This window comes from Tupaia chinensis, unplaced genomic scaffold (assembly GCF_000334495.1).
Source record: "Tupaia chinensis unplaced genomic scaffold, TupChi_1.0 Scaffold144217_1, whole genome shotgun sequence".
NCBI lineage: Eukaryota > Metazoa > Chordata > Mammalia > Scandentia > Tupaiidae > Tupaia > Tupaia belangeri.
Window position 1 is genome coordinate 9,526 of NW_006204075.1, and position 6,132 is coordinate 15,657.

The 6,132-nt window shown below is 35.0% G+C and overlaps 1 pseudogene; it reads right to left on the bottom strand.

Annotated features, from left to right (window-relative positions):
• Positions 1-5,303: 5,303 nt before the first annotated feature.
• LOC102480400 (abl interactor 1-like) overlaps positions 5,304-6,132 on the bottom strand; it is an 8,396-nt pseudogene continuing 7,567 nt past the window's right edge.

Consider the following 6,132-nt stretch of genomic DNA (forward strand, 5'->3'; position numbering starts at 1 on the left):
TTCACACCCACCTCTTGTGATTGTTCAACCATTAGTCAATCAGTGAATCTCTCCCGAATTCATTCTATGAAGCCTCTATCACCCTTATCCTTAAAACAGATAAGGACAGGACAAGGAAGGAAAACTATAGACCAATATCTCTGATGAACATAGACTCAAAGATTCTCAACAAGATACTAGTAAATCGCATTCAGCAACTTTTTAAAAAGATCATACACCATGATCAGGTAGGCTTTATTCCAGGAATGCAAGGTTGGTTCAACATACGCAAAACTGTAAATGTAATATATCATATCAACAGGAATAAAGATAAAAACCATATGGTCATATCAATTGATGCAGAAAAAACACAGTTCAAATTCTGATCAGAGTAGCTTGAAAAACACTCCAGGCATTTGTAACTACATGCCTGAAATACCAACAGAATGCTGAAATGGAGAAGAGACTGTAGGATGACCATGCTTCACTGAGGGGTTTTCTCTCTCTCTCCCTCTCTGTTTCTTTCTGGTGAGCATATGTACCTTGTGATCATTCAAAACAAAATATTATTGAGAACATATATATTGCCAGGTGATTTTCTATAAGTAGGTAATACAGATACTAAGACAGAAAAGAAAAAAAAGGTGAAAGTTTTATCAGCATTGACACTGTATTTTGTAATAGTCAGGTACTGAAAAAGGGAACAACTTTATAAAGTAACCATAATCTGAATCAGTACAAATAACACAACCAAAAGGCTTCTGTGACAGAAAATAAGGTCAAGATTCTGCTGCAGAAAATGTAAAGAGAGAGACCATTTATAAAAGTTTATATTTAAGTTGAAGTCCAAGAAATGGAAAATTGTTTCTGTGGGGAGCACTTTTACAAGTGGAAGTTTCAGCATTGAAAAGAGCTAAACAGTGTCCACAGACTGAAAGTTCATGGGGATTGGAAGTGGAATAGGAAATGGAGAGGATTAGAACAGACTTGGGTTGGAGATGAACAGGAACAAAACACTGTAAGCAAGTATAGATTTTGGTCAGAAATTCAGATTTTATTTAAAGGGTTTTTTTTTAAGTTAACATTTAAGTTTACTTATATATTTATATTTTAACTTGTTTATCCATACTTATTTATTAACACAGGGGATATTTGCTTATCAGAGAGAGACAGTGAGAGAAGGAAAGTGAGAAATAATCTCTCTGGGGATGATCAGGCCACAATCCCTTGTCTTACTTTCTCCTCCTGTGGAGGAATCCGACCTGGTGGGGTTCCAGGACCCGTCTGAGCCCTTTGACCTTTGAGCATTGCTTCCGGTCGGTTCAGTAAGTTGGCAAGGCTGCTACTGTATGCCCCCCGACCTTGGAACAAGCTTGGGTCATTTAGCATGTTGCTATTCGCTCCGGGAATGTGATACCCTTGCTGGGAAGTGATCCCCCTCTGACTCCCCAATATATTACTATAAAAGAATTACACGGTTTTCCCATACATATTTGTAGCAAGACTTCCCCAAAATTCCCTGACCGCTCCCCTTTACCCTGACCATTTACTGTTAATTGCAATGCTTCATTGGGCACAATAAAGGGTGTGCTAAATTTCTTCTTGATCGTTGGAAGGCCTTTCAAAACACATTTATATAAACTTAAAAATTACCTCTTAGGCAGAAATTGACCCAGGACACCCCTGCCTCACTGTAGCTAATGTTCTGACAAAGTACATGACGGTGGCGCCACAAGCACAATAAGAATGCATAGGTGTGCCACAAAGGTTTTCATTAATTTATTAGTCACTTCACCACCAGTTGAAAAGGCTGTATCTCTGCCCTCATCAAGTGAACACTAACTTCACCCTTTCAGGATAGGTAAATATATTAGGATTCCTTTAAATAAATTTTACATCTCTATAGAATTATATAAATATTATTCTTTATTGAGATCTATAAAAACTATTATCTATACTTGAGGTTTTCTTTTCTAGCAACACACCCAGTAACTGCAAGATGACTGCCGCCAAGTACTGGCTGATAATTAACTTTGCCTGCTGGAGCTGTTCTCCAAAACCACACTCCCAGAACAGAAGTTCCCAAAAGCTTGCTTACATCAATCTATTGTTGAATTGTATCAATGATTAATAGACCTGCCCTTAATCAAACCCTGAATAGAATCTTTGATCTTTATTGTTAAAACTTTATGAATTGATAATTAGAACACATAGCCCCTCTCCCATTTACTTGCATGTATCACATTTTCAATAAAAAGGCACGATGATTCCTAACAGTTGTCACTCCTCAGAGAGTGATCTTAGAGGAGTGTCCAACTCAAGACGTGCATGAAAAAAGCACGAGGCGTTTGTCTTCTTTTCCTTCCAGCGCCACCTCCGTCGAGCCAACCCACCCCTGCCAAGGCTGGTCCCCAGCACTCCTGGGAAGCTGGACATGCATGTACACATGCCTAGTGTTTTTCTCAATCCACCAGGTCTGGGAATCGAACTGTGGACAGCCATGTGGAAGTCTAGCACCTTAACCACCATGCCACCTGATGGCCACCACATTAATTATATTTTAATAGTGTCTATAAATTTCATAAGAAAAGCTTATTTTATAAGACTATACATAACATTTAGATGACAGGTTATATACAAATTAAGAGAACATTAGTTCTGAAAAATGAAAAGAAGAAGGTCTGATCACTAAAGGTATCTCTGTAAAGTTAACAAATGCAAAATCCATATAAAACAATCTCATTGATTTGGTTGCAACATGGTCTTTAATTTTTGAATTAAATGTTTTGTACTAGTTTTAACCATTCACTATACTGTTATTAGTCTGTACCACCCAGTATATAACACATTTGAAATAAAAAAAAGTCCTCACTACACAGAAAACCACACTTTGGTGTTCTACTTTACTATCCTCAGAAAAACAGAATTATACACAAGGTAAAAAGAAAATGTCCCTCTAACCTTCCCTTAAATTAGGAGAAGACACACAAAATGTATGTGTTGCATTTCAATTAAGTCACAAGAACACAAATCTATAAGACATATCTCTGTTCACTGACTAATAATAGGACCCACTTTCCTTCCTAATTATTCTGTTTTAAAATTGTATGTTGCTAGTACCAGGTAATGGATTAAACAGAGCTTTTCCCAAATCAATTGCATCTCCTTTACAATATGTAAAAGTACTTCTAATTTCCTCTCATTGAACCCAGTTAACAGAAGTTCACTGTAAGATTGAAGGACTAATATGACAGTCCTTCACAATTTTACCTACAGAAAGAACATTTATTCTTAGAGGTTTTCTTTTTTAAACAAGTTTGCATTTAATCATTGTACGCCTTTATATTGTACATTGCTTTTCCCAGCATGAATACAGTATCTATCAGTCAAGACAAAGACATTACCATATGTATTATCATCAACACATAACTTTTTATTTTTGTGTCAATTAAATATATTGATATTTTTCTATTCCCCCTCCTCCCTCCCTCCTTGTATTATCCACCCCTGAATTATTCCTATCCTTACTATCTCTAGTATCTACATTTACCTTCCCTGCTACTATATCTTCAAATCTTTCAGTTTCTGCTATAGAGCAGACATTCAGTATATACTGAGTAGGGACCTGCAAAGTCTATCTTTCATAGTCAGGCTTTTTGTGTTTAACATTAAGTCTTCTGTACTCATCCACTTTGTATCAACTATACTTTGATATTTTCTAGCCTCAAAAGTTGTTTTAAGAAAAGAATCCAGAACATAGACTTGTAAATAATCATTTCAGATTTTAAATCTGCAAAAATCCATCACATTGCTCTTGAGACAGAAAAAATAAGGCTATTTTTTTCAAGTTTCTATTGTATATTGAGAAAATAGAATCATAATTCTACAATAATAATTTTTTATTATTTTTAAAGCAAATCATTGAAGGAAAGGACACAAATCTTTGGTTCACTTATGTACTCATAAATGGAAAAGACTTATAATGCAAACTTCACTCATTTAAAAAATAATTATAAATTACATTGCAGATAAACATCTTTTTGTTTATTCTGTTTCACATATAAGCCCTAGAGACCCTATTCCATTCAACAGACCAAACATGATTACTCTAAGTAAACAGTACATAGATCAAAAGCATCTTGAAAGTGTTTTAAGTATACTTCAATATGTAAATTCTTATGCATACTTTAAACAAACATTATTACTTAAAAATGAAAGAATCTGAATGAAAAGTAAGACCCATACTAGCATTTAAGCGTTCTGAAATTTTTTGAGAGATTGTTTTTTATTTCAGGGCACACGTGCTTGCCAAAGAGACAGAGTCAGAAAACAAGAAATCGCTCCTCGGGAAACATGGCCACACTGCTATTCCTTCTCCATTATTATCCTCTCAGGATTTGGGGCACACATGCTTAAACACCCAGCATGAATTTCAAGCCATTGTTTCTGGGTTCATACCATGGTCAGTCATGTGGGAGTATGGGGGCTTAACCACTAAAACCCCTGTGGGCCCCATGTTTTTATATTTAAAAATTTTTATTTTTAAATTTTATTGTATATATTTAATCACTATACATTACTTAGCTTGTAAGTTGAATTTATTTGTATATTTAGTTATTTTAATTTAATTTATTTTACACATTCAATCACATATTTCAATTATGTTATAGTAAATGTTCCAACATGAATATTTCCTCACCAGTCCAGTTGGGAATACTATACATGTTATCTTCAACAAATAATAACTCATTTCTTTGTCCCATAAGTTTCTTGCCTCTGTATTTTTCTCCTTATGTCTTTCCTTAGAACCTCCTCCTTCTCCCACCATCTTCCCACATTGTATCTGGCATCTATAACCATTTTCTATGTTTCTATATCCTCTAGTCATTCATTGCAGCCATAGAGTGCAGAGACTCAGTATATATCAATTAGAGACATGCAATGTTTCTCCTTCATAGCCTGGCTTGCTTTGATTTTAATATTAGTTTGACGAAGCACTAGTAACCATGCTGCATTGAAACATAATGATACAATATGAATTTTAATTTATTAATATTATATCCCACATTCCTAAAATATTATACTGGTTATAAAGTTTACAATATGTTAAGTAAGCACATAAGCATAATCAGTTATAGAAAGCCTCTTTTATGAACAACTGTTTAGTAGTATACAAACTGCATCGAAGATTTATACAGATATTCAGTTATACCAGTCAAACATTTCCTGAAAATATGGGCACACTTTAAAACATGAATAATCTGTTGACCATAAAGTCCAAAAATATTACTGAGTATAATAACTTACATTAAAATTAAAATAAATTAATCAGTATAGTCCATGATTGATTCAACCTTGTTCCAGGGAAGACCAGTCACTTAACTGCAGACTCCTTCCCACTAGCCATCAATCATTCTTTATACTGTAAATGTTTGCACTCTCCATAAATGGCAGCTCATCAGTCTTGTCTTTTGTATAATCATATATTGGAACAAGTTTTCTTCATGTAATTATTGGGGCCCCTGCAGGATCCCCATCTGCATATTGATCATTTTACTGAATCACTGACACCTCCTCATCTTCGTCATACACTGAAGGTGGTGGTGGACGTGACGAGTCATCAAACATAGTAATGTCATCTGGTGGAGGTGGTGTTGGTATGGTATCAGCAATGTTTTCCTGCACCTTGACCATGAAGCCAATGAGAGCTATATATAGAGTCAACTAAGGTATATGGGGGAAGTATGGAGCAATAGAAATAGAATTTTGATTATAAAGTGGACCTCTATTTACATGAGACAAAGCAGAAAACTAAACAGTAATCAATTTCATTTGAATCCATCCAATGTCAAAGAAGTGTTAGAGTTGTATTGAGAAATCTGTCAGGCCATTGTGCCATACTGGGAACCAGGAGCTTAGTCCAGGACTGCTGGTCCAATCCTGGGTGGTGTAGGTGTAGGCACAGCAATGAGAATGCCAATACTACTGCTTCCAGTGTTTTCTTGACTTCTACTTATTTTTTTCCTATAAATTTATTTACTTTTTACATTAATTCACTATACATCATTACAACATACAAATGAATTTTCCATCCAAAATACACTGTATATTGGCTCAATCAAGCACATCAACATACATGTTATCAGCAAATAA